The following is a 25,921-nucleotide window of genomic DNA, read 5'->3' on the forward strand; positions in this document are numbered from 1 at the left end:
TGGATGTCACCCTGGGCAGAATCTTGAGAATCGAAGTTAAGGGGTGGGCAGCACTCACCTAGGGGATCACTGAGGACTTCGTTCAAGTCCACGGTGCCTTTTCTGGTCATGTGTCTTCACTTGCCCTTTATCTTAGGATCTGAGGAGCAGGAGCAAGGAACGCAGGGAGAGATTCAGGAAGACATCTGACTGTGTTAAGAGACGACAGTCACAGCCACACGGGGAGCGATGACACTTGCAGCAAAGTAAAACGACTTCACAACTATTGCATCAGAGCTGCCTGTGTGAGAGAGCCTAAGCCTGTCTCAGAGTGCAGGGGACAAGTGGAAAGGAATGGTAAATTTCCACTGACAGTTGAAATTTTGTTAAATAGCCTGCTACTGTTGTTTGTATCACTTGAATGAATGCAGGCATATTTCTATGGGCATTTATATGTTCACTCAAACCCACCAGCCACTCTTGCCCCCATCGGGGATGGGCTTTCTCAAGCACAGTGCACCTCCTGGTTGGGTGGGCCATGCTGCGGGTCCTCGCCTGGGGCCGGGCTGCTGCAGGGCAATGAGTCCCCGAGGCACGGCCTGCGAGACACGACAGGAACACCTCTGCTCTTGACTGAGGGCCTCCGTTTCCCCCTGCAGTGTAAGAATGCTGGTGACTGAGTTAGAAGCATGCTTCGAAGCTGTCCATGTCCTTGCCATCCAGAAGCGGAGCCTGGGAGCTTCCGAATTTCTCCAGAATGCGGTTTACTTTCATATTCGACAGGTGAGTTTATGTCCTTTTACAAGTGGAGGAATTACTGCAGTTTTCCTGGAACTTACTCACCACTAGTCCATGTGATTTTTCTGTGCTTGGATTCAATATGGCATGCTAAAAATTCTGGAGTCAGATCTTGAATCCCTGATGAAGAGGATTATTTTATTTCTTTATATGATAGTATTTTACTTTCAAAATTCAGAGTTTTCGGTTCTTTCAAAAATTTTTTGGGGGGTTGGAGAAACAACTTTGCTCTTACCATCTTTGTGACCTGTTGCTATATGCCTCTCATCTGTCTTCTGTCACTTGTGAGGCGGTTCCTTTTGTGACCCTGTCAGCGTTGTTCATGGTATAAAACATAAAGTCTGTAAAAGTACAGTCCCTTTTACTCCGAAGACATTCCACAAATACTACTTAAATCTGGGTGTGGTTTTAAGAAGACAGAATCATTAGAACATGTACTTGCAGGTTGCTAGTGCAAAATCCCCAAATCAATAGTCTAGCTCAACATCTAAAATCTTTCTAATCTACCTTGGATTTGTATGGATAAGTGAAGCAGTTTGCTAAGAACTCAAGACCAGGTTTAGAATACAGGCTGGTGTAGCTCAGCAGGTCCTCCCATGCTGATGCTCTGCCAGAGGGCGGGTCCTAGGGGAGAGGGCGTGTCCTCCCCTCCCTGAGCTGACAATTTGATGGCAAAGACCTTCATCAGGTGAAGAACTTGACTTTCTTCTAAGAACAGTGGGTTTGAAATCAGTCCTAAAAGCGTGGGAGTGACAGAATCCCATTTGTCTGAAGTAGGGGAGAGTGGCTTTGGGGCCACTTGGGAGACTCGTGAGTCCATATGGGCAGTGTTGGTGGCTTCCCCTTGACCGGTTGGACGGTCAGTGTGTAAAAGCGAACAGATTGAAGGCATGTTTAGATGGTAAAAAGGAAAGGATGAATGCTGTCTGTGAAGGTAGGATGGAGGAAGGAACAGGTTTCTGGGTGGATTAATGAGGTAAATGATGGTCCTGTTGTGCCCTGAGGAGGGAAAGCTGTAGAGGGATTTCTGGGGGATAACTGATGAGTACAGCTGTGGGTAAAGTGAAAGGCTGTTATATGTGTGGTTTGGAAGCTCAGGTGAGAGCCAGTAGTGAGTAGGGGGAGGGGAGAGAGACTTTCAAATCACTTTGTCTTGTGAACATACAAATAAGGATGAGTAATGACACACTTAAAACCTCTATATTCTGTATTTAAAGCCCAGTAACATTTTGCTATATTGACTGCAGAGGTTCTTAATGTTTTTTTAATAGAAATAAAATAAATAGAAACAAAATAGTGGAGATAATGAACATCTTAGAGTTGATGTGTGTCCTTGTATGTATTTCATACCTCATCTGTTTATAACCATAATCTACAAATAGATCGCTTGCTTAGCATAAGAGTTAAACAGAGGGACGTGACACACATTGTTGGGGCTTGAAGCTGATCTTCTCGGGCAAATTAAGTCACCTCTCTGTGCCTTAGTTGCATCTTCTGTGACTTCCCCCCGGCCCCTCATCACAGCTGATTTCCTAGACTAGATGTTGGGAGGGAGGCTGCTGAAGGGAATAAGAAGTGGCAACTTCTAGGGATATTGAAGAGAGAGACAAAAACAGATTAAAGCCGATAAACTGAGTAAAAATACCCTCAAAAGAGAAAGATTCCCGCAGTGTTTTGAGCCCCTTAGCGTAAGGGAAACAAAATCAGGTAGACCCAAATCTCTTGAGCATGTGAGTATTGTGGGTGGGAGGGTGTCATCAGAAAAGGGTTAAGAAAAGGCCTTTTCATTTCCCTAGACGTTTCCAGTAAGGATGGGGAGCAGAAGAGAAAACCCCCTGCTTCACAGTGGAAGCTGCTGTTTTGTGCAAAACTGACCAAAGTTTGGAGACCAGTCATCAGCGGTGCTGGCAAATGAAGAGACTTCGGGATTGGGTGGGGCACTTGCTGCTACTTCAAGGTGACCTGCTGGCTGGGGGCTGTGAGGCGGGCAGTAGGTTTGCAGGGTGACCCGGGCATAATCCCTGGCTCTGAGGCTGCTGGTCTGACTAGCAAACCTGGGCACGCGCAGTCCTAATGGGGCAGCTCGGGATGTGGCCTGGGACACCTGCTGAGCTGAGGGAGAGAAGAGGGCTTCCCTGAGGGGATGTCATGCGGAGAGGGGAAACGTCCTCCTGCAGGGGAGGAAGAGCCTCTGAGCAGGGTGCTGGATGCACAGGCAAGACCAGCCTGAGCACGGAGGCTTCTGGGAGCCAGAAGTCATACAATGGCCCGAACCGCTTGTTCCTGCCAGACTGCAGGGAAAAGATGCTGAAAAATTAGGCTAGGGTCAGACGCTGTGGTGTTTTATGAATGCCAGTAAAGGACTGGTCAGGCAGGCACGAGAGAACCCTGTGGGCGTCCCAGCTGGGGCGTCACGCCGGAGGGAAGAACAGAGTTATAGACTTTGCCACTTATTAGCTGTGTGACTTTGAGCAAGATCACCCCGCCTCTCTATATATATATCTTCATCTGTAAAGTGACAGAGTGACAAGCTCGTGTCATCAGAAGGCTTAGTTTTGCTCTGATCCTCTTTGTCCAGTCCTGTCAGTGCTGCCCTGTGAGGTTCTGCAGCGGCTGCTCTTACCCTGAGAAGGGAGGGCATAGAGGGACATTGTAGTGCCCGAGGGCAGGAAGGGGTTGCTTTAAAAGCAGACATGTTGCCGCCTGCAGCTGCAGGCCTGCAGGCAGTTTGGTTGAAGGTCCTGCAGGGGACTTTGGAGGCCTTAGGTCGTGGAGAGTACTTTGGAAGCCTTAGCTTCGTCTTAAGTCTTATTTTCCCTTGCGGACCGGATTTGCCTTTCCAGATTGATGCTGAAGATTTGGGCTTCTAGTAAAGCTGTTTTCAGAGATTGGTATATACGTAAAATATCGTATAAAATAAAATGATTTATTTAACTTGTGGGACTTCGCAGCTTTTGGGAACAGCTCTGTTGTCCTGGTTTTCACGGAGGACACAAAGGGTCAGCAGAGCGTGTGGGAAGGCAGGTAGCCTGCAGTGCTGCTGCGGGGTGTTCTCCCGAGTAAAGCACTCTGCTGAGTTGACTCTTCTCTGAGTTTGGTTGCCAGATGAGCAGACAGCAAATTAATGAGTTCTGGTGGGATTGTATAATGACAGGAAAAAAGAGGAAACCGTAGTTTTTCCAGACTAAAACACGCTTTTGTTTCCTGATCCAGTGTGTTCCATTACAGAATTGATGAGTTGTGTCTATTCTGGGACTTCATTGAAATAAACGTTCAGCCTAAATGTTAAGAGTTATGTTTTATTTGGCTGGAGGACTCGAGCCGGGATGGCAACCTCTCAGATCACTCTGAGGGACTGCTCCCAAGAGGTAGGGGAGGAGCTAGGATATATAGAAGTTTTACAATAAAGAACAGGTAGTTGGAACAATAAAATATTGCTTGTTATCTAAAGAAAACCAGATATCTCAAGATCAAGTATTTAGTGCTTTTCTATGTATGGGAGTAAGCAAACATTTGTGTCATTGAATTCATCCCTTTGGCAAGTACCTAGCTATCTAAGGCCAGTATCCTGTCCTTTCTTACTCTGATTCCGCTCAGAGGGCACCACTGTGAGTGGCTGAGAGGCTGGGCTGCAGGCATGCACTCGCTGGGGGTGGCAGCAGCAGCTGATGACTTGGTTTCAGCATTCTTTGTTTACTGACATGGTTGCAGTATTTTCATTCACAGTGCTCCCCCTTGGTCCTAAATTCTGCCAATATTTTGAGAGACATTTCATGACCAATTTTGTCCCATGGTGCTAGGATGGCTCAATCCTAGTTCAGGTGAAGAATCTTCTGAGTTGCCATTCAAGGTGTTAGTTTTTTATCAGGCCCTGTTGATACTAAAAATTCTCTGGATCACCTGTCTTACTTGTTTGTTATGATCCAGGAAGTGTTTTCCCTTCATTGCTCATTGCCATACCTAGAATCACACTATTACAATTACTTTATTCAGGGTTATAAATTTTATCTATTTCTTCAAGATGTTTAGCCATCATCAATTTTGTAGGCCTAGTTACACTTTGGGAAATGTAACAGACAATTTTATAAAATAGACAGGATATAAGTAATACAGCTAGTAACGTTAATAAAGTCACAATTAAGAATTTAATAGTCGGGAAGTTGTATTTTGGGGTTAAAATTTTGCTTGTGTTTCTGATTGAGTTTGAGTGATCTTATGAGAAAGTTCATATTTATGGTCAGTCTCAGAGCAGGTATTAATTGGTCAGGTGAGGTCTCCCACCTTGTAAGATCAACAGAGGCCTAAACAGAACTATAATTTCTTTTTAGAATAACGTTTCTGAGGGCTATCTAGTTAGAGCCTTGGAGTAGGGAAACCCACCAAGGTAACACAGAAGTACTAGACATAGGTAATTTACCATAAACTTAACAATAGGAGTAGTTCATAATCAAAGGTAGGAGAAATTATCACAGTAATTTTTATGCAGCCCTGGTATGGTGTATTGGGTCAGCTGTCTACCTCAGATATCGTCTTCTTCTCATTCTGGCCTGGTAGCTTTTTCTCCATTTGGGCATTGTTTTAAGGTGAGAAGTGCTCTATAGGCCAGTGCATTGCAGGGGCTATTTCTGATAGGAAATGAACCCGAAAGTCCGTTTCCTTCAGCTTTGGTGTGTATGGTCTATTTAAGAGTACCTGATAAAGGGTCCTTCCATTCAGGTTGGAGACAGTTCTTTAAGTCATGCCTGTTCCAGTTTGTATAATCCCCTGGCTGCAGGTCATGGGGCATTGGAACTTTACCCAAGGATAGATTAGTAAGCTTCAGAAACAAAGCTAGAGTATCCTATTAATAATTCAGTTAAACTGTACAGCAATGTGACATAACAGCAAGGAATGATTGGGAAGTGTGTTAGTAAATACGGACGTCAATTAACAAAACTAGATTTTAATATCCACTAAAATATAATCTTTTTTCTCTCTAAAGTTACCCTATTTTTCTCAAATAAAGCCATGTCAAGATTAATTTATTTACATGTTGTCTGATTATTTGATCATATAGGCTTTTTTAAATTGGCTGTGTTGGAACTTTTAATTAGGAGTCTCAAGGTAGAATGTTAATAATGTTTGCTAAGGCCAGGAAAGACCCGTCAACGGCTTGTCATGGATTTCTGCCTTACAAATTTAGGTAAATTCTTTTCTCTTTAAAATCCTTAAAATACCTTGAGATTCCTATATCTGTTAGGAGATGATCTTCCTCATTTGTCTGATAGAGCCACTGGGGACCTAAGAGTTTTTAGTCTATTGAGGGATCAGATAGAGAGAAAAGATAACTGTTCCAAGTCTGATTACATAGGTATAATTTATCAAATTGCTTTGAATATAGCTAGCTTAAAGAGAAGAGATTCTTTATGTCTGGGAAACAGGTTAAAAGCCAGTAGTATTTTAAACAAAATCAAAATTTATAAACATATTCACCAGTTTACTCAGTCCCATGTAACTAATTCTTTTAATCACAGTTTTCATTGGAAATTTAAAATTTCTTACCCAGTTGAGTTCACTGCTATAGTTTGAAATTTATTAGAAATCAATAAATCTTGAAGAGCAAGCATTTTGCAAAACCATCAGAAGACAACCATTAACTGTCTATAAATGACAAAAGATTTAAAATCATGGTTAAACACCGTTACACTATAATCGATAAAGAAACCTGGTCAGTATACCCAGAATTATCACTGGTAACATTTCAGATATACCAGAATTTTAGGGAGTCCATATAATTTCTACAATATCTATATTAATAATATTTTCTCATACAATATAACCTTAGAAGATTTATTATTCATTTGACAATACCGTGTTATTTAACATGCCAAATGATAGATTAAAATCTCTCTTTGGGATGTTTCAGGGGCCCTCTGTAGCATCCCAAACTTAACTGGAGATTAAAAGAACTTTAATTAGAAATTGATATTTGGGGAGCTTGTTAAAGGTTTTCAGAACACTTGGTCAGATAAACATATAGATCACTGTAACGTAGTACTAATTCATTAACAAGAAAATGCGTCAAAGGTAATGGCAGAACAGATCATTTAAGTGGTATAAGAAGCTTTACAATCTGTTACTGAAGGTGGATTAACATTTTAAGAAAAATTTTTCCTCTTAACAGCGAGAAAACCAAATCTAGTCTTGTACCTGCTTACTTCTAAGATTCATTTACTTTGCCCAAGTTGATTCTAAACTTAGCCAATTCCGACCACGTATGAAACTTTCCTCAGGGTTCCTCTTCTACAAGCTTTCCATAGCTTTCTCTACTCATATTAGTGTGTCCCTTATTTTCTCTTCCATTCAGAAATAACCAGCTTCAGGAGAAATTCACTATTTTTCATTAACAAAATATAATTCCATTCTTATATCTTCCTTTGCACATTTATCTTACTTTCCTAGGATACTGAGATCATTCCCTTAATAATAGAGACTATTTCAGGGTGGCATCATCCATTTATTAGTATTTCTAAACACCTTTATTTTCTCTGTAAGAGGAAGTTACATGTTAAGTAATTCATATTTCAATCTTATTTTATCTGAAAATGGCATAGCTATTTAATAAAATCCTATCATTTGACTTAATTTAGCACAACTCTAAAATTTAAAGATACCAAACATTTAGAGATTATCTTAAGCATACATTTTAAAAATATATTTTAAAAATTTACCCAAAGCTCTCATCTCATTTGCATTTAATTTACTTAAAATTTTACCACACCACATTACTGGTTTTTTTTCTTGACAAATCTGCAACAGATATAACAGGATCTTATTTGACTTTCATTAAACCTAGGTACAGTAAAAGCATTATACTTAATATTGATGTCTTTAAAGATGTCTATATTAATTAGAACATTCTTAAACTAAACAATATCAAATATTATCTTAATATTGAATATTTTCCAGTTCACGTGACACTGAAAATCAATTTGTTCAGTTTTTATTTTAAAAATACTTAATTTTCAAGCTCTTATTTTTTACGTCAATTAAGCAGATCTCTTTGACTTTGATTTTTTTTAGCTGTAGAAATATCTCACATCTATAATGTGTACACAGTCTTATAAACAGACAAAAGCTAGAGATCTCATAGCTTCACTTTAAAACTTACTTATAAGATAGGTATAATAATAGTTGGAGTAAAGTGAATTTGCTTGCTCAAATCACTAAGGCTTGCTATTTGTGAAACAGACATTTAAGATTTCTTGACAAAGTCTGAAGGACACGTCAGAGTTCTGAGTTCTAAAATGCCAAAAATTTCTTGGCCTTAAGTTTTATTTCGTTGAGCCAATTAGGCTCAGTCCTAGGTCACTGTTTGCTGTATTTCCATTTCTGATCTGCAAGACAAAGACACAATCTTCCAATTCCCCAGAGAACTGCTCTGTCACCCAGACCCAATTTTCTCTCCTTAATTGGCATTTTTTTTATCAGTGAGAAGAGCTGTAAACAAAGAATTCCATCTTTTAAAACCTTAAGGTTTAATTTATCATGTTTTCCAAAGCTTGCATAAGGCATTTAGTAAGGTCTCTTTTCCTTGAGTTATAAGTTAAACCCAGGGTAAACCTCTTATTATAATTTTTTATTAGCCACTGAATATTAGTTTTTAGTTTTACGTTATACTGGACGGCTCATGTAACTCTGTTGGTTTCTTTTACTTTGTTCAATTAATATTTTCTGAGGGACAGATTTGTGCCCAGACTTATAAAACCAAGAAGGGGAAGCGTTTTTCCATTGAAACAGATCTATCCCACAACATAATTAAGCAAAACTTTTATATAAAGACCATTTAAATATACCGATTTTACAAACTTTTATCTCAATTTTATTAAATCTTATACCTTTAATTTTTATATTTATGTTTAAATCAATAATTCTTATTTATAGAAGGAGTGCCAGAAGCCATTATTTTTTGTGTGTGCATTGTATCTAATTTTATAGAAAAGTCTCTAGGATGCCCAAGTTTCAGCCAAAGAGCTTAGACCCTTCTCAATTTTTAATTTGATTAATTGGTCTGTTGTCCCAATCATTGATCAAGTATTTCAGTCTATATATACATATATTTTAAACTGCGGCAAATAAAACGGACTTGTTTGAACTTTAATGTTGGGGGGCAGTAGGTGATCTCTTTGGCCCTTTATTTTTACTTTATGTAGTGTAGTATCAAAACCTTGTACCTAAATCCAAAAATGTCCATTTTATTTATCTCATTCAAAATAACCATATAAAAATATTTATCCACTTGGGTTAAGCCCCTTATCTTTTTTTTTTCGACATTTTAACAATCCTTTTTCCAGTTATTCAACATAATTAACATTAATTATTCTAAGTTTTTATTAGCATCCCTAGAACCATTTATCGGAAAGGAAAAACAAAAATGTAACTTTTCAAACCAGTTTTATTTTTTTCACTAAGTTCTTAGCTTAAACATTAGATATATTTTTCTACCTTTAAAATTGATTTTAATAGATACCAATAAAACAGCTGTTTATAATGAGATCTCTTTCAACTCTCACCAATTTAAAAGTTTTTCCAAATTAAAGGATCCATCATATGGCCATCATTTTATATATATATATATAATAATATATATATTATTATTATATAATATATATATAATATATATATAGTGATTTTAAACCACTAAGATGAAGAGGCTCTTCCACATGAGAGTGGGGGTGTTGCCTAAATAAAATTCAAAGGTTTACTCTTCAAAAGCTAAAGGCCTTTGTGGTCCAGGCTGATGAAACAAAGTTTAAGATGGCAAAATATCTGACAATTGGTACAAAGAATTGCTTAGAATCCCAATTTATTTGCGTGGCCACCATATGTACACAATACTTGAACCTTTTTTATGGCAGAGTCCAAGGTTTCCTTTAAAAAAAAAGTAAACTTATATATACATACATACACACACTTAAAACACCCAGAGAAAGATAAAACGTTTACATTTCAAGGACACAGGAAGAGAAATCCAAGTTCCCCCTAACGGGAATTTTGTTTGTATAAGTTCAGAATTCCAAAAAATGTTTTTATCAGGCCTGGTTAGTTACTTTCATAGTGAGGTTTTTTTTTTTTCTAATTCCCAATTAAAGCTGTAAGTTTTGTACGTACATAAACCTGGCTGGGGTAATAGTTGGAGGCTGGCAATCTGTCATTTTTTCTTTTCTTTTCTGTTTTTTATTTTTTTTGAAAGTTCTATTCCACATTGTAAGGTCGGGTTCTCACAATAAATTTGCTAGAAAGATTTCCCTCAGGGACAACTCTATGGCATGAAGTCTTTGCCTCTACCACTCCTGCAAGATTCTCTGTCACCAGAGAAAGCTGTTACCAGCCAGGAAGAGGGTCCCATTTTTGGAGTTGAAAGATTACTCATAAGAGTTTTACTTTTATCCTGAAAAATTCAAAGGAGGTAACCAAATTGAGGAAAACATTAGACCAACCTCTTACCTAACCACTCAGCCCTGAACCCAGTGTCCTTCAACTTGGACACACTCGGGACGTCTCCACTGGGTGAGTATTTTCCTGGTATGTTTCCACCAGCCCCACATGGACGTCTCCGCAAGGTGGGTATTTCCCGTTATCTTTCAACCAGGCCCCACCCAGTATGTCTCCACTGGGTGGGTAATTCACCACAGTATCTTTCAACTGGAGGGCCAGTTACCTGGAAACACCGCCAAATAAAACTCAGGATCATCAAACAATATGTGATTTCCGAGAAACAAGAGAGACTCACCCAAATTCATCTGGACTCCCCGAGGAGGCAGATGGGCACAAAGGGCCACTTATGGTACCAAGGCTCCAGATACTCGGAGAGTTCAGGTGGAGAAAGTCTGCTCTGGGTCCCTTCATGGTGTCCAAAACTGTTGACTGAAATACATGTGCAGCCTAAAGGTTAAGAGATATGTTTTACTTGGCGGGACGACTCTAGCCATGATGACAGCCTCTCAGATCTCTCTGAGGGACTGCTCCCAAGAGGTTGAGGAGGAGCTAGGATATATAGGAGCTTTACAACAAAGACCAGGTTGTTGGAACAGTAAAAGATTGCTTGTTATCTAAAGAAAGCCAGGTATCTCAAGTTCAAGAATTTAGTGCTTTTCTATGTATGGGAGGAAGCAAATATTTTGGACTCCCTGAATTCATTCTTTAAACAAGCACCTAGCTACCTAGGGCCAGTATCCTGTCCTTTCTTATTCTGTGTCTGCTCAGAGGGCACCATTGTGAGTTGCTGCAGCTGCTGGGCTGCAGGCCTGTCCTCACTGGGAGTTGGCGGCAGCCGCTAATGACTTGGTTTCAGCACTCTATGTTTACTGACATGGTTGCAGTATTTTCATTCACATTGTAGTATTTTCATTCACGGACTGATTATGGATAATCTGCAAACTTGGAAAGCAACCGAGATGGAATTACTGCAGGTACCTTCTTCTTTAATAAGCCGTGTGCAAACATAAACATGGAGGAAGCATACATTTGGATTTGGTGGTGTAGGGAAGGGTTTCTGCACAATACAGGAGAAGGCAATGCAGAATTCCTTAAGTCCACCTTTCTTTTCTGTAGTGGTTTCTGAGAACAGTTTATGGTAATTAACCAACATTGACAAATGGTGGCACACATTGCATTTAAGAGCTGGCCGGCTGCAAACTTGTGTATTGGACAGGTGGAATTCATAGGCAAATGGTCAGGTGGATGGGAGAGAGACGGAGCCTAGGCCTGGGCCCAGATTCCGGTTTAAATCGGCATTTCCTCACCATACGGCCTTGGACTAGAATGCAACCTCTCTTAACCTGTTGGTGAATCTGTGAAATGGGCATGATAATATTCGTTTCTTCCTGGGATTGTTTTAAGTTCTAAAGAGTATTGTAGCACACATGAAGCACTTAACACACTGGCACTTAGCAGTGTTCACTGTGTGTGGACGTCCCGCTTGGCATGTGTCAGAGCCGTAAAGGCAGCATGTGTCTGTTGAGGATGCACTGGTAGCCCCTTGAATAGGTTGTGAATATGGTGATTCCCTTTAATCTTGGTAACTCTGTGTGCCATGGGAAGTTATTTTCATGGACAGATGAGGAATCTCAGGGTAAAGAAGACTGTGTAATTTGCCCAAAGTCAGACCATAATTTTGGGTGCAGGGGCCTCTGTTCAGCATGGGCCCCAGGGCCTTCTGCCCTCTCCATTCAGCACCAGAACCAGATGTGGGGTCGGCTGTTTCCCAGCCCAGAATATCGGGCAGGCCGCAAGACACACCTGGCTCTGCACTGCTTGAGCAAAAACTCCGGAGGAGAGGAAGTTACAAAAGGGATAATCATAAAAACAGATGACAGCAAACTGTGACCAGCACTGAGAAGGAAAGGAACACGCCTCGCAATGCAGAGCTGCGAGCTTTCCCATCGGGGCTTCTCTGGGGGCGTTCATCTCAGCTAAACAAACTCTGCTGCTGCACCAAGGCAGGAAGGCAGGGAGCGTGTGGCCAGGTAGACAGGGCCTTGTTAATCATACTCATTCCCCATTAAGCTGCAGCTGTCACGGGCACTTACCTAGTAAACAGATGTCTTCCATAATCATCATGCACTTTTCTTGGTAGTTTTATTGCCCCACCTTTGAGATGAGGTCATTGAAGCTGAGCAGTTTGCTGCATGCCCGTGATCACCATGGAAATACCCCCACTGGTCTTTCAACCTAGACTGGTGTGGCTGTCATGTCCCAGCCCTGTGAATGGCATCGTGTTGCTTCTCCCAAGTGTCCCAAATGACTGACATTGATATTCTTAATTCGTAGGAAATGGTATGTGACAATAGGAGAAAAAGGTAGTAAGAATTTGGAAAACTAGAACAAAATCCAATTCTTCCCCAGCTGGGGGAGCGTACCCTGTGTCACTCACCCCACTCACTGCGTGTCACCTCCTCCCTGCCGTCTCCGCATTCAGAAGCCACTCTGAGCCTTTGAAGAACATTTTGCCTCATGACACTGTTGACTAGGACCTGCGACCTCTCTGTCCCTGGTTAACTCTCTCTTCAAAGCCATTTAAATTTTTTGCAGGCTTCTCCGCTCAGATGTAAGAATATTCTCTTTCAACTTCTTGATGCAGCTCCTTAATGAAGACCTCGTGAAGGAAACTTAGTCAAAACCTGGGAGGTATGCACACAGTGACTGCAACCTCAGCACTTTATGAAGTTCAGAATCAGATTTGTGGGTGACTCAGGAAAGGCTTTTTTATGGTAACAAGGGGAAAGTGAAAGGATGCAGGCTGTGTGAGACTGAAACATCTCGGTCCCAGCCAGCAAGGCACCGGCGTTCAGGATGGTGTGTGGGGAGTGCAGAGTTCTCACAAAGAAAGAAGTCTTGGGATGGGAGGGAGGACAGTTAGGTACTTTACTGTGGAGGGAAAAAGTGGGTTAAGCATTTCCTGGTTGAACAAGAGGACTGTGACATGATGTGCTTGTATTTTGGAGAGAAGGATTTTGTGGGGACAGGCCTAGGGAGAACGCTCAGTGGCTGTGGAGTCAGCACAACAGAGAAACACAGAACCGTGCAGACCTCAAGGCCCCTGCTGGGGAAGAGGCTGCCCGCCAATTCGAGCCCTGGGGGCAGCTTCTGTCCCTTAGCTGGGGCCTCAGAGCTCTCTTCACAACCCAGTCCTGTTGATACAAGGAATAAAATGTGAGGCATGAGAAGGGCTGTGTCCCAGGCTTTGGTTGAGCCCCTGGGATGTGTCCCACCAGATTTTGTTCCTTGGCTTTGTGCAGTAAAGTATTCAAGAGCAAGCCAGTGTTGAGGAAAGGTAGATTTATTCACAGAGACACATTGAAAGGCAAGAGAAAGGCCACGAGGTGTGGGGTTTGGGTGCTCAGATTAAAAGTAGGTACACACTCCACAGAGTGTGGGCTTTCTCCGAAGAGGGAGAGAGAGGGGTGACCGCGAGGTGGCGCTGTGTTGCTCGTTTTCTTGGGCTTGGTGGTTTCATTTGCTAATATATAGAAGGACCAGCCTAAGGGCAAGGGGCTGGGATTCCCAGGGAGTTGGCCATTTCCCACCCTTTGACATTTTGTGGCTAGCCTTGGGACTGCCATGGTGCCTTGGGGCATGTTATTCACCATGTTACTATTACAATGGGTGTATAATGAAGCTCAAGCTCTGCTAGAAGTTAAATCTCTTCATCCTGAGCCTCAAGGCCTACTGGGGGTTGAATCCTTCACCATTTTGTTGTTAATTGCTGTGGCCTTCCTTGAATGGCTGTGCTCTGCCCCTTCCATCCTGTCTCACTGTGATGACACAGAGAGAGCAAAGGCCGGGCCCTGCCTGTGCTCCTGCATTTAACAGCAGGAAGTGTGGAGTGGGCTTATGATGACTCTGAGTGGTGAGAAAGATGTTTCAGATTTTGCCAAGTGAGACATGGGGACCTGCCAGCAGCCATCACAGATTTATCTCAAGGACATTATCGCTTGTGTTGTTACAGAAACAACAGGCCAGCCAAGAAACATGCACTGAGATTTATTACGCCGGCGGGCTCAGAGGGGCTTCTGTTCCGAAGCTCTGAGCACCTCCAAGACCTGCACATGAGGTTCTATAGGGTTAATTACAAGTAAGGGGCTATTAGCCAATAAGGCTCAAACAACAAAAAGCAAGGAATCAGTACACTGAAGCTTATGAATTTGGAACAGATCACTTTACTGACAATTGCTGACCTTGGATTTACGAGTTAGCTTATTAGCCCATTCAACTGACACTAAACTTCAGATTTACGAGTTAGCCCAGCAATACTTAGATCAGTAAACCGACACTTATCACACTTAGATTTGTGACTTAGCTCGTTAGCCCAGCTGGGCTTTTCCTTCACAGTGTCATTCATCTTTTCTATATTTCTTTTTTTTTTTTTTTTAAGTATTTAATCCAAATTTAATATCAGGTTTTTTTGGAAAGAAATTTCTCTTTTTCTTTTCTTTGGGACTCTTTTGGGGGGGTAGGTAATTAGGTGTATTTATCTGTTAGTGGAGGCCCTGGGGCTTGAACCCAGGACCCCGTGCACGCTAAGCACACCCTCTACCACCCCCCCATGATCTTTTCTTTTTGCTTTAGCTGCCAAGAATCTTACAGCTGAATTTCTAGTCGGCCTTTAACACTTGCCCTGACTCCAGGGAAACCATTTTTTATGAATTTACCTCCCCCAGGTTTCATTTAAGTATTGAATCTCCAATTTCTCTTCACTTTCAGTTTTGCCTTTTTGTTGTTATGGTTGTTAAGGTGTGTTTAAAAAAATTGTTTAATTTCTCTTTTAGCAGGAGGCTGAAAGTAAATAAATATGTAAACAAACAGCACACTTAAATGCTTTTATACATTCTAAGCTGTTTAGTAGTTACTTAAATACCGAATTGAATATTAAAGTGATAACATTTTTAAATTATTTTTTAATTTTTTACAAAGATATAGATGATTTGAAATATGATATGTTTCAGGTGTACAATAGATGCTCCATTTATAGTTACAGTAAACATTGGCTGTAATCCCTGTGTTGTAAGATACATCCCTGTAGCCTTACATTACATGTTGCAGTTTGTATAAGAAAGTTGGGTAACGCAGAGTCTGGGGCATGGCTGTGTCTGACCCAGGGTCACGCTCACCCTGCCTGTCAGAGCCCAGGCCCTCACTCCTGTCTGCAGGGTAGCGAGTGGAGGCAGCCCTCATCAGCGCTGGCACCACCCTCTGAGCGGCAGTGACAGCAGTGTCTGTGTGTGGATGTGCATAGTGTTTTTCCAGGAGCTTTACATGCATTTCTGCATTTAATAATTAAAGCCCTCCTGTGAGGAAGCGTTTTATGATTTTAATGAATAATACATTTTATTTTGATATTGATAGACTTCAAACCTCCGGAAAATTTACAGAAGTAGTACAGTAAACGCTTAGATACAGTTCACCTTAAAGGGCACTATTTGTCCTTTTGTGTCTGGCTTATTTTAGCATAAAGTTTCAAGGTTCATCCATAATGTAGCCTGAGTCAGTACTTTATTCTTTTGGTTTCATAATATCCTTTTTCTTTTTTTTCGTTTTTGGTCTATTTAAAAATACTTTCATTGAAGTCTAGTCAGTTTATAATGTTGTGTCAGTTTCTTGTGTACAGCACAACAATTCAGTTAAATAGGAACATACCTGTATTCATTTTCATATACTTTTAAACATAAGTTACTATAAGATATTAAATATATTCTCCTGTGCTATACAGTATAAACTTGCGGTTTATTCTATACATACTCAGTATCTGCAAATCTTGAACTATCAATATATTCCTTCCCACACCCTCTCCCCTCTGGTAACCATAGTTTGGTTTCTATGTCTCTGTGTCTGTTTCTGTTTTGTAGATAAGTTTATCTTTTTGTGTCTTTGATTTTTGATTTTTTTTTTTTTAAGATTCCACATGTGAGCGATCTCATATGGTATTTTTCTTTCTCTTTCTGGCTTACTTTTCTTTGAATGACATTCTCCAGGTCCATTCATGTTGCTGCAAATGGCATTATTTTATTATTATTTTATGGCTGAATAGTAGTCTATTGGAGAAATATACTACAGTCTCTTTATCCAGTCATCTTTCAGTGGACATTTAGGTTGTTTCCATGTCTTGCTATTGTAAATAGTGCTGCTGTGAACATTGGGGTAAATGTGTCTTTTTGAGTTAGGGTTCCTTCTGGATATATGTCCAGGAGTGGGATTGCTGGGTCATATGGGAGGTCAATTTTTTGTCTTTTGAGGAATCCTCAATACAGTTTTCCACAATGGCTCCACCAAACTGCATTCCCACCACAATGCAGGAGGGTTCCCAATTCTCCGTAGCCTCTCCAGCATTTACTGTCTGTGAACTTCTGAATGATGGCTATTCGGACTGGTGAGAGTTGAGTCTTGATTGCAGTTTTGATTTGCATTTCTCTGATAATGATATTGAGCATTTTTTTCATGTGCCTATTGGCCATTTGTATGTCTTCATTGGAGAAAAGTTTCTTTAGGACTTCTGCCCATTTTTGAATTGAATTGTTTGTTTTTCTTTCTTATTAAGTGTAAAAGCTGTTTACATATTCTGGGAATTAAGCCCTTGTCAGTCTCATTTATTGCAAATATTTTCTCTCATTCCATAGATTGTCTTTTTGTTTTGCTTTTTGTTTCCTTTTCTGTGCAAAACTTGTAAGTTTAATTAGTTCCTACTTGTATTATTTTGCTTGAATTTCTATTGCTTGAGTAGACTGCTCTAGGAAAACACTGTTGAGATGCATGTCAGATGTTTTGCCTATGTTTTCTTCTAAGAGGTTTATAGTGTCTTGTCTACATGTTTAAGTCTTTAAGCCATTTTAATTTATTTTTGTGTATGCTGTGAGGGAGTGGCCTAACTTCATTGATTTACATTCAGCTGTCCACTTTTCCCTACACCATTTTCTGAAGAGGCTGTCTACTCCATTGTATGTTCTCACCTCCTTTGTCAAAGATTTAATGACCAAAAGTTTGTGGGACTATTCTTGGTAATTTTGTTTATCCGTTCATTGATGGATGGATATTGTTTGTAACCTTTGGCTACTCTGAATGATACTGCCATGAATATTGATGTGCAAGTTTTTGTGAGAATATATTTTCATTCTGTTGGCTGTACAGTTGGCCCACCATTTCTGTAGTTTCCACTTCATGGATCCAGATGGCTGATTGTAAAGGGACTCGAACATCCTTGGATTATGGTATCCAGGGTGGGGGGTTCCTGAAACAAACCCCCCGAGGATACTGAGGGATGACTCTATATGTAGGAGTGGAATTGCTGTGCCATATAATTCTAACCTTTTGAGGAAACACCAGGCTTTTCCAAAGAAGCTGCACCATTGCCCCTTTCCAATGGCTGCGTATTGAGGGTTCCCATTTCTCTGCCTCCTGACCGACACTTGTTAATGTCCATGTTTTGATTATAACCATTCTAGTGAGTGTAAAATCAGATATCATTTTGATGTTGATTTCGCTAGTGATGCTGAGCATCTTTTCATATGCTTATTGGCCAATTGTGTATCTATTTAAATACTTGGCATATTTAAAAATTGGGTCGAATTTCTTTGTATTGGTCAGTTGTAAGCATTTGTTTTATATCCTGGATACTAGTCTCTTATTAGATATATGCTTTGCAAAATTTTTCTCCTATTCTGCAGATTGTCGTTTCACTTTAGTTTTTTTAAACATTAAAACAATTTCTTTCTAGGGGAGGTAATTAGATTTATTCATTTTATTTTTCTTGCTAAGCACGCACTCTATCACTTGAGCTACACCCTTCCCCTTCATTTCACTTTCTTGATGATGTCCTTTGTAACAAATGGTTTTAATTTTGATGAAGTCAATTTTATCTTTCTTTTTTTTCACTTGTGCTCTTGGTATTGTATCTAGGAAGCCATAGCATATCCTTGAACCACAAAGATTTAAACTATGTCTTCTTTTAGAATGTTTATACATTTAGTTTTTACGTTTCCATCTGTGATCCATTTTGAATTAATATTTTATTTGTTATATAAAATACAGGGGTCCAGATTCCAGATTCATTCTTTTGCCTTCAGATACCCAGGTGTCTCTGCACCATTTGTTGAATAGACTATTCTTTCAATGGAGTTTTGTTGGCACATTTCTGGAAAAATGACTGTAAATGTAAGTTTCCCCCCTGGATTTTTTATTGTTTCTCATAGATTTATGCATCCAAACTTATGCCAGTACCATAATGACTTGAGTACTATAGATTTGTAGTAACCATTGAGTGAGTCCTCCAACTTTGCTCTTTTTTTTCAAGATTGTTTTGGCTGACCTGGGTCCCTTGCACTTCCATAGGAATTTTGGCATCAGTTCTTCAATTTTTGCAAAGAAGTCAGCTGGAATTTTGATAGGGATTCCATTAAATTTGTAGATCACTTTCGGGAGTCTTAACATTTTTAACAATATTGTCTACCATTCCATGAACATGGGATGCCTTCCATATATGTAGATGTTTTAATTTTTTTTTGGTGATACTTCAAAATGTTCAATGTGCAAATCTTGTAAAATTTTCTTAAATGTATCTCCCATTTTATTTTTAATGCTGTTGTAGTTGGAAAGGCTGAGCTTCCTAAGGGTGGGACTATATATCAATTTTTTATTTATAGAATTCCTACACAGCAAATACCCTAGATTTATATTTGCTACATAAATCTATCCACAATTCTTCCCACCCCCGTGTCATAAGAAACCAAGACCCAGGTTAAGCTACCTGAACACTTATGTGGAAGTGAGAAGTGAGACCCTTGGGTGGGGCTTTGTGCAGATTATACTGAAAGTTTATTCATTATGGCTTCATCTTAATTTCTTTTAAACAATCCTTTCAGTGTATAGAGTCAGATACATTAAGAAAGTGCCCTTTCGATGTGTGGAGGAGCTAAGACTATAATTTTCAAATAATTTCTAGTGAGAGTGTTGTACTTGAAACTAATTTGCATCAATCTTTGAAGATTTATGTTTCAGGAGCTTTGACTATATAATACCTGTCTTTATTCAATAACTACAACTAAATGCTCAAACAACATGTAAGAGTTTGAGCAAACTGCCCCCGCCCCGTAGTGCTGGTTGGCTGCAGCTGTAACTGGAGTCAAGTCTTACCTATCCCAGTACGCTTGGGTGGATCTGCTCAAAGGGGTTCGTCCAATAGTTTGTCGGTAGTCTTTTGGACAAAGCCATAAAGCATTGATTTAAGGTTGCTGGAATGGAATCTATTTTATTAATATTAAGTAAGCACATATTGAGTGCTTACTGTATGTTGGGAATTGTCCCTCAGCCTCACATGAATATTATTCCACTTAAAACCTCTCATATTTCCTTGTTATTCACACTTTACAGATAAGGAGTCTGAGTATTAGGTTTTCTCTCTTTTGGGGGGAACTCATTATCAATGATGGGAAGTTGTAAGGAAAAAGATACTGATTCATCCAGAGAAAACATTTTTCTGAGAGTCAGCACTGAAGAGGTTGATCATTGTTTGAGTAAGACGAGCCCCGGGTTGTACGGAGTCAGCATCCCTGTCCTGGACACGGCACGTGTAGCACTGCATGGTGGGTGAGGCGGCGCGGCCGCGCAGGGAACGCGGATGCCGGGCCGTTGGGCTGTGCTCAGGCCCGGTGGGGCTTTCTCCTAAGGGAAGTGGAACGTCATTGTCAGAATTTAAGTAGGGGAGATGGGTGCTCTTGTAGATCACTTTTGTCTTGTAGAATGCTTAGAAACATTTAGAAGGCTCGGCAGGAGGTGATGTGATAAGTCAGAGTAGGGTGGCTATGAGGTGTAGCAGTGTTCAATTTTCAAATGGTTTTCAGTCCCAGATTTGTGGCTCAGTAGCCGTGTCACTTTGGATGACGCACTCAAGGAAGTGAAACAATTTATCTTATTACTTGAAGCAGTGATATACCGACTTCCCAGGACTTCTGTGGAGATCCAGTGAGATAACGTGTGCACAATGTGCAGCGTGGTCCCCAGCACACAGTCAGTGCTGAGGGAGTGCCAGTAAGAACTTTGTAGGTGAGGTGTGGGTGGTGTGACTCGTTGACTGAGGAAATTGGGCCCTGAAGGAGGGGTCCAGTCACATCTGTGAGTGATGGGACTGAGCTGGGAGAGGCAGAGGGTGGAGTTGGTGGTGCCCTTGAAACATCTAAGTGCAGTGCCACAATCACAGAGGAGGTCTAGGCCCGGGCTGTGCATTTTCCTATAATCTCAATCCCTGAGGACGCCAAGGTATAGATCATTGAACGTGAAGACATACTTACAGGACAAGTGAATAGTAGTATCATCTCTGTCATCAAAGCTCACGTCTCTTTATTCATCACTCACTTTGCTAATTGGGTACTTACAGAGCTCAATTCACCATCCTCACCTGGGCTCAGGCTCCACAGAAAAGATCTTGTGAGTCTCCCTCTTTTCCAGAAGAAAACACATTTAGCTGGTAGACTTCTCTACTTCGCCAGACTTAGAATTTTAGTTTGTTGATTTAATTCTGTTTTCTGTTGGCTGTCTCCTGACAGGAGAGACATTTTACCTCATGGTCAGGTTTCAATTAGCTGTTACTGAGAACTGCTGATCTGATCCATAGTGTATTTTTTCTATTAACTTTGTAGAGTACTTATCATTTTTCTGTCTTTCCCCTTTAATTTTGTTTCCTCTTCAATGTTCTATCCTATTTGGGGCCTTATTTTATTTTTTAATTCAAAAATGTCTGTTAGCAGTTAAGAAAACAAAAGCAAATAAAAAATGCACATGATAGCTAGATTTAGAAAATATCTATTGTGTTTTCTGCCTTGGCAATGGAGGGTTCTAGAAAGTCTTGAAAACCTTCATTACATAAGTTCCTTAAAATGCTGATTAAGAAATAAGACCTTCCTTCCTCATCTTTCAAGCTGCACAGCTAATTGTCAAGAAAGTGAGGGGAAATCCTCAGAAGCCAAGTCAACCAGAAAGCAGGGATTCTGGGAGATACACGAACCTTAGAAGCCCTGGGGGCCAGTTGGCTCCTGAACTGAGTTTCAGTTGCCTTGACAGGAGGGCAGGAGGTGAGCCCCAGGCCTCTCACACTGGGAGTTGGATGGCTGTTCTTATGTAAGGCCAAGCACATCCTGAGAATCCTGCTTTATAAAAGGGTGAATAAGAAAGAAAAGTAAAAAAGCATTCCTCAAGGCAAGGAAGTAAGGAAAGTCAATTTTTTTGGAAGCGGGGAAAAATAACATATCCAATGTAAGTATTTAGTTTAAATCTGTTCTGGCATGAGACTGACAACAAACTCCTGGCAGAAAATCACAGCTCCTCCAGGAAAGAGAAGTTGTGTTTTGAATGAATCAGTGGGCAGCCATTCCGAAAAAGGTCTCCAGAGTCTTCTGGATCAAGATACTGGACCCAAACACCTCCCTTCCATGGTCTCATTTAAATAACCAGAAAGGTTTTAAAGGAAAGAAGCCATAATCATAGTTCTATTTATTGACATTAATATATGCTAGGAATTCAGAGGTGACTATGGAGTTGTCACCTCTTTTATGGACCTTACTTTCTATTTGACATAGTTGGGGAACTTGGTGGAGGGTGGTGTTAGACTGTTGCAATTAGCCAGGACAGGAGATTAAGAAAGCAGTGAAGGGCGGGTGACATTTTTAGCTGAGGACAGTCCTGTTCAGTTGGTTTGTAATTGCAGGCTCGTTGAGTTGTCACTGGAGGGAATTGATCTTATGGAGTTTGGACTTAACTCAGGCCTCTTCAGAATGGACAAGTGAACCTGGAGAAAGACAGTCAAATCTGTGCAGACATTAAAGTCCACGTGAACGTGCTGTATCCCTGAGCCAAATATAGGACAAGTAGGCAGCACTTCTTGAGGACAGAGGAGTGGTTTTTAAGGTTCTCCAAGAATGAAGCCCAGGGAACCGGGATGGCCAGTTGTCAAACTGTGACGTTGCTCTTTGGACGGTGTACCCACCGAGGTTATTGGCCGTTAATAGGTTTCCATTTCTCTTTAATGCATGACAGGTGATGAGGTCGTGGGCATACACTTTTGACACCTTGTCAAAGTGACTGAGTACCTGCCTAGAAGGGCGGGCACAGCTAAGGCTGCGCCATACATCTTGCCGCCCATCCCGTTCCCCGGCTCCGTGATCACGGCAGAGTGGTTCCTTGTTGAGCTGTCCGTCTCCTCTGTGACATCGTAACCCAACAAATTACCGGAGAGTATTAGCTTGGCTTTGTTCTTTTCCATACTTCCCTTCAAATGATGATGACTCATAATGGACCCAGTTACGTTTGCAGATGATTTACACGTAGTGCTGTCAATACAAACCTTGTAATCCCCACTGTGTGATCTAGAGAAGAAAGTTACATTCTTTCCAAATTGTTTTGATGCACTTATGTGGGAAAATGATGTACGTTTGAATATGTATTTCCTCTCTGAATCATCATGGCTACAGATGAATATTTGTAGACATGGAATGAGTTTACTGTATTTGAACTGTATGGTCCCCTAAATTCTCCCCAGCTTTTTAAAGTCATCACTGGAGTGCTACCTCCACAGTGTCCCAAAGCATCCACCACTGCCTGTTCTTCGGACACTGTGAGTTTCCAAGTTGGAGAAGGCTGCTGGCTGTTGAGGCATTCTCTGGCACATCTCTGGCTGGCTGATGTGAGCTTAGCACACAAGACTTGGCAGACAGTATCTAACCATGGTCACGTCCATTTCTGGAACACTCATGGAGGATTTTACACCTATGCTAGTGGCATACGTTATTTCTTTTGGTTTTCAAAACAATCATAATTAGATTTTATCACCTGTATTAATAAGGAAACTGTCAAAGCGAGTGATGTGCAGACTTTGGACTGGAACACGGGTCTTTCTGATCCCTATCTCTGTTCCCTCCCCAGCCTATCCTTCCAAATGTCCAGGAGACTCTTCCTCAGTCTTGAGTTTCCCGCTGATGTTACCACTGTCTTTGATTCTGGAGAGGAAAACAAGTCTAAACTTACTTTCCAGTTGGAAATGGAATGGAGAGTTAACGTTGGAAGCCGGGAGAGTCTGTCCTGTGATGAAGCGGTCTCTGAGCCACTTCCACTGGGACGTCACGTCACTGTCTGGGCCCCTTGCACAGCCTGTGCACAGGTGATAAGCCAGATGTGCTGAGCAGTCCTACCGGACAGGGAAGTGCGTTGGAAATGAGTTTGGGTATTTGGTTTCATTACATATGTTCCTGAGGGCCTTGGCCTGGCACTTCAAATGGGACCACTCCCTGTCCCACAGACTCGTGCTCTGGGCCGGTGCAGACCTAACGTGGCCTCAGCCTGAGGCTCAGGGCCCGTGGTGATGAGGAGCATTTTAGTCCAGGGTCTGCCGGAGGCTCTGACACTTCTGGGCCATGGGAATTTGTCCAGGATGATAATAAATCCTCCCCGAGATTCAGATTTCCTTGCCTGTGAGCTGGGGTAGTAATAGTTTCTGAAATGATTGTAATGATTCAGTAACGGGCACAGCGTGTGCTGGCAGGTAGCTGGTGTTTAAGGAGCAGAAGTCGCAGTCACTCTGTCAGCCTCTCACTGAGTGCTCTGTGCTTTGAGAGGTTGTGTGTTTGGTGAAAGTCCCGCCCAATCCCTAGGGTGTAGATGAACTGTTGTTCCTTTACTTTCCCGTCCTTTTCCTCTTTCCCTTCTCTGTGTCCCATGTTTAGGTAGCAGATTCCTCTGTTTCAGGGAATACGGACCTTTCTAGTAAAAGGAGAGGCGGAACGCGGAAAGGTGGGGCCCAGAGGGGGTCTGGAACATCCGCACAGCGCTGCTTCCCTGCATTTCTGCATCCGGTCCCATCAGTGCATGAAGTCAGCCTTCCTCTTCCTTCCTGTGTCGTTCGGTCTCTGTTTTAAGGGAAAATTTTTTACGGGTCTTTTTTCCATTACATGTTTCGTTCAGATGCTTGTTGCTTTTCTCCCTGTGCTTCAGCATTCCTAGGAGAGAATTCAGCAGTGCAGCATCCTCTCCGAGCTCTATGAGTTGATCGGCTTCCACCGCAAGTCCGACTTCTCAAGCGGGTGGCCCCCGTGCAGCGCGCGGCCCCCGGCATTACGGAGCCTGGCGGGAAGGCCTGCTACCGACTCCTTCTGCAGACGCTTCCTGGCTACAGTCTGTCGCTGGATCTGCAGGACTTCAGCAAAGGTGTTGGAACTAAAACATTGCTTCAGTCCCATTAACCATGCCTGGTTTGGGCCCTGCTGTCCTGTCTCATCAGGGTGAATTCTGATTCGTTTAGAATAGGGCTCAGCAGACTTTTTCTGTCAAGGGCTTGGGAGTAAATATTTCAGGGTCTGCAAACCTCCTGATCTCTGGTGCAGCTGCTCAGCTCTGCTGTTCAGACGCCAGAGCATCCGGACATTCCACACACCCACAGAGCTTTATTAACAGCGGTGTCTGGGGCTGGATTCAGTGTATGAACTGCAGTTTGTCCCCACAGCCTCCTCACTATTGACGCCTGCACCAGAGCATGCATTTGCGACAATGGGTGAACCTGCACTGACACGTCATCATCACCCAGAGCCCAGACTTAACACTAGGATTTACACTTGGTGGTGTGCACTCTGTGGGTTTGGACAGATGTGCAATGACATGTATCCACCGTCACAGCATCATACAGAGTAGTCTGTCTTAGTGACCTTAAAATGTTCCGTGCTGCACCTCATTCATTGCTCCTTCCCCTCTAGCCTCTGACAGCCACTGATCTTTTAGTCTCTGTGGTTTTCCCTTTCCCAGAACACCATACAGTTGGAATCAGACAGTTGCGGAACCTTCCCAGATTGGCTTCTTTCCCTTAGTAATATGCATTTAAGGTTCCTCCATGTCTTTCCATGCCTTGATAACTCATTTCATTTTAGCACCAAATAATAGTCCATTTTCTGGCTGGACCACAGTTAATCCATTCACCTACTGAAGAACAGCTTAGTTGCTTCTGAGTTCTGGTGATTATGAATAAAGCTGCTATTAACATCTGTATGCAGTTTTGTGTGTGGACATAAGTTTCCATTTCGTCGAGTAAACACCAAGGAGCACAGTTGCCGGATCATGTGTTAGGAGTACGTTTAGTTTTGTAAAAAATTGCCAGACCGTCTTCCAAAATATCTGGGCCATTTTACATTCCCACCAGCAATGCATGAGAATTCCTGACGCTCCACATCCTCACCAGCATTCGGTGCTGTCAGTGTTCTGCTTTTTGGCAGTTCTGACAGGTGTGCAGTGGTACCTCGCTGTTTCAGTCTGCATCCCCTTGATGACAGATGCTGTGGAGCATCTTTCCATAGACTTCTTTGGCATCTAGATTTCTTCTTTGATGAGGTGTGTGTTCAGGCATTTTGCTCATTTTTTAATCAGGTTGTTCATTCTTCTTGTTGAGTTTAAAGAGATTTTGGTATATTCTGGATATCAGCCCTTTATCAATGTGTCCCTGCCCTTCACCTGCAGCACCGGAGTTGTCCTTTGGGTCTCAGTGGAGTGTCAGCTCTTCAAAGAGGTTCCCTGTCTTCCCTCAGCCTAAATACTGTCCTTGTATTTTTCACTTTCATTGACTAATTTTGTTCTTTTTAAATAG

General features: G+C 41.6%; 1 protein-coding gene across 30 annotated transcripts in view; it reads left to right on the forward strand.

The window, feature by feature from the left end:
- Positions 1-25,329, forward strand: part of LOC141579332 (uncharacterized) — a 147,208-nt gene extending 121,879 nt beyond the window's left edge. For 26 of the 30 annotated variants that reach the window (XR_012510491.1, XR_012510493.1, XR_012510483.1 and 23 more), the window contains 3 exons: positions 137-336; positions 639-762; positions 24,286-25,329. The gene's annotated coding sequence lies outside the window, so the exon portion shown is untranslated. Of the gene's footprint in view, positions 1-136; positions 337-638; positions 763-2,573; positions 2,735-23,220; positions 23,456-24,285 lie in introns of all 30 variants that reach the window. The other 4 variants (XR_012510472.1, XR_012510474.1, XR_012510478.1 and 1 more) reach the window with 4 other exon arrangements.
- The last annotated feature ends 592 nt before the right edge of the window (positions 25,330-25,921 follow it).

This window comes from Camelus bactrianus, chromosome 12 (assembly GCF_048773025.1).
Source record: "Camelus bactrianus isolate YW-2024 breed Bactrian camel chromosome 12, ASM4877302v1, whole genome shotgun sequence".
Taxonomy (NCBI): Eukaryota; Metazoa; Chordata; class Mammalia; order Artiodactyla; family Camelidae; genus Camelus; species Camelus bactrianus.